The sequence below is a fragment of the Anas acuta genome, chromosome 2, assembly GCF_963932015.1.
Source record: "Anas acuta chromosome 2, bAnaAcu1.1, whole genome shotgun sequence".
In the NCBI taxonomy this organism is placed as follows: domain Eukaryota; kingdom Metazoa; phylum Chordata; class Aves; order Anseriformes; family Anatidae; genus Anas; species Anas acuta.
The window spans coordinates 130539113-130542238 of NC_088980.1; the positions used below are offsets into that span (position 1 = coordinate 130539113).

General features: G+C 40.3%; 1 long non-coding RNA gene across 1 annotated transcript; it reads left to right on the forward strand.

The window, feature by feature from the left end:
• The first annotated feature begins 398 nt into the window (after positions 1 to 398).
• Positions 399 to 2886, forward strand: LOC137851825 (uncharacterized). Its single transcript, XR_011093505.1, has 2 exons — positions 399 to 503; positions 2022 to 2886. It is a non-coding gene; the product is annotated as an uncharacterized lncRNA (long non-coding RNA).
• The last annotated feature ends 240 nt before the right edge of the window (positions 2887 to 3126 follow it).

Sequence of the window (3126 nt, forward strand, 5' to 3'; positions counted from 1 at the left end):
AAGAACGAGGTCCAGGAGCACCCCCCACCTCGTTGGCTCCTCCACCACCTGCATCAGAAAATTGTCCTCAAAGCATTGTAGGAACCATCTGGACTGCTCATGCCTGGCCGAGTTGTTTACCCAGCAGATGTCTGGGTAATTGAAGTCCCCCACGAGGACCAGCACTCATGATCATGAGGCTACTAGCAGCTGCTCGTAGAAGGCCTCATTGATTTCCTCCTCCTGATCTGGAAACCTGTAGTAGACCCCCACCACTATGTCTCCCATACCAGCCCACCCCTTAATTCTTACCCACAAGCTCTCCACTTGTCCTTCACCCTCCCCCAGCTGGAGCTGGGTACACTCTAATTGCTCCCTCACATGAAGGGCAACCCCACCCCCTCGCTTCCCCAGCCTGTCTTTCCTAAAGAGGGCAGTAGCCCTCAATGACATCATTCCAGTCATGAGAGCTGTCCCACCACGACTCAGTGATCGCAATATGTTTGAAGAAAGCTAGATTTAAGGTAGGAAGGAGCATTTAACGTGTGCAGCTTTATGAATTTACAACAGAAAATGTTTTGTAAGTAAAAAACTGTTTATGTTAAGAAAAAAATAAAGATGATTGCACTGACAAGGACAGATAAACATTTTTCAAGGAAAATACGTATCTATTTGCTTTTAATGGCACTTCACTACTAGAGATATAATTCACAGTCAATGCAGCAAAGTTTTGCTTTCTTACTGTATGATCTTCTTCTGTTGGTTGTTGTTGTTTGTTTCTTTTTCAGTACTTTTCTGAAGTTCTTACAAATATTGTTTTTTAATGTGCTCTTCAGGAAGAGGAAAAATTTGTTCATGTTAGTGTTTTGATTGAGTACAGTATAATTCGTTACCTGATTTGACTATAAAAAACTTTAAAATTAGGTTCGTGGCGTGAAAACTTGTAGTGGAAAATTCAGAATTCATTTATTAACTGCACTGCAATGTTAGCTTAAAATTAGCTGTTTACCAGCCAGTTTGCATACCAGATAAGTGCGAGAAATGCAAAAGGCTACAGACATTAGCAAGAGAAAATAATTTTTATATGAAAAGGAAAGCATTGGATGCTATTCTGCTGTGACCTTGGACTCATGGGCTTCTATCAGATAAAAGCAAATACTTCAGCAAGTACACAATAAGTGGTGCTGGCAAGAAGAAAAATTTTACTTATGTTATGTTTTCATGCTTTTGCAAAACAGAGGAAAGCCATTGCAAAATGATGCGTCTAAATGATAAATTCTAACATTTTTTCAGGCCATAGGGGCTGAAATGGACCTCAACGCATTTTCCGGTAGTTTAAGTTTTGCTCTAATTGTGTTATCTCACATAGCAGCGAGATGATGTGGAAGCCTCTGCACACCTCGGCAGCCAATTATTGGATTACTTAAAGAGAGAGGGGGATGATTTTTTTTTATTTTTTTTTAAATGGTGGTGAAAAAAACACCTTTCTGGTAGGAGGCTTCAGGTGCCAGTAACACAAATCAAGTGTGGCTCCTGTCACAGAAAAGCATCATGTTATCACATCTGTCTCCCTGGAAGTGTTCAAGGCAAGGTTGGATGGGGCTTTGGGCAACCTGAGCTAGTGGGAGGTGTCCCTGCCCATGTCGGGGGTGGAAAATAGATGGACTTTAAGGTCCCTTCCAACAAAGGAAGGGACCTTAAATCATCATTCTATGATTCTGTGATCCTATGATTGAAGGATGATGCTGATGATTCAGAGATAGGGACAAATGCTAGGAAAGCCTTGGAAAATGTGCTGTGTTTCTGGACCAGGTATTGATGAAGAGAAATTTTGGTGCAGGATGGAGGCTAAGGCAAAACAGAGCCAGCACTGCAAACAGGAACAGAGTTCCGGCAGTGGCCTTGGGACTGACCTAAAAGTGTGCGTGGGGTCTTCACAGTGTCACTGAAGCTTTCCACTCCATTCTCTCCTCCAAAATACCCAGGACATAGAGACAGAGGATAGATGATTAAAAGCTGTGAAATCCACTGTTTTTCCACAGAGGATTCCCACCTGTCAGCAGAAGTGCCAGCTCCATTAACCAGTTTCCAACTGGCTTGAAGCAATCAAGTGGGGCAAAGCAGCTGCAATGTGGACTTACAGCCTATACTGAAGGGACAGACAATTCTGGAAGAAAGGAACATGCAGTTCCTCTGTCTTCAACTCAGGATGCTGAAACAGTAATAGAGACCATGGAAATTTCATAAAATTAGCTCATTCCTTGTTTTACTTTCAGGCATGTTGATCAGTGTGTTTGTACCACAGACTTTCAATTTAAGGTCAGATTGCTCTTCTGAGAATCCTACATTTCCATGCAGTCCCCTTGTTTTAGGAACATATGCAGGATGTTTGAAAACTATTATTTATCCAGAAAAGCAGATTACAGCTATTACTGAGCACATACTGCTATGCAAGGGAAGTGGAGGAGTACTAAATACCACAGCAGACAGTGTGGGTCTTCAGTGCACAAAGGGACTGAAATGAAGAGATGTTAAATGCATGTACAGTAAGAGAAAAAAGCTAAAAAGTCTTTTTAAAAGTATGCTAAGGAAAATTTTCAAGAGCAATTCTGGTGTCAAAAGAGTACTGCAGTAGATTAATTTTAAACAATGGCATTTGGATTACTAATGCGTATAGGGACAAATGCTCCTTTTTAATATAAGTGTTTTTAAAACACTCTAAGAAATGCATTTTAATGGATTTAATGAGAATATTTTTGAAACTTAAGAAAAACACCCTCAAAGGATCTTGAGGACCTAAAATGTAGGCAGGGTGTTCCAAAATGCATTAACATTTATGTGGAATGAAAGTTCAAACAAGACCCTTCCATCTTATGTATGATTCAAACCAATAAAGAAATAAAACCCTGCTGTGTCAATGGGAGTCTTTCTATGGGTTTCACTGGGATTTATCTCCAGCAAGCCTCAGATGTAACCCTACTCTAATTTAAAGTTTGATTTGCAAACTTAAATCAGTACTTTTTATTCGAGGAAGGTTTTTTAAAAAAAAAAAAACACTGTACTGAAGCTCAGCAGATACAGATAAATGCTCCTTTCCTGCCCATCTCCTAGTTTCTCACTTTTAATGCAATTCAGAACACCTCACAG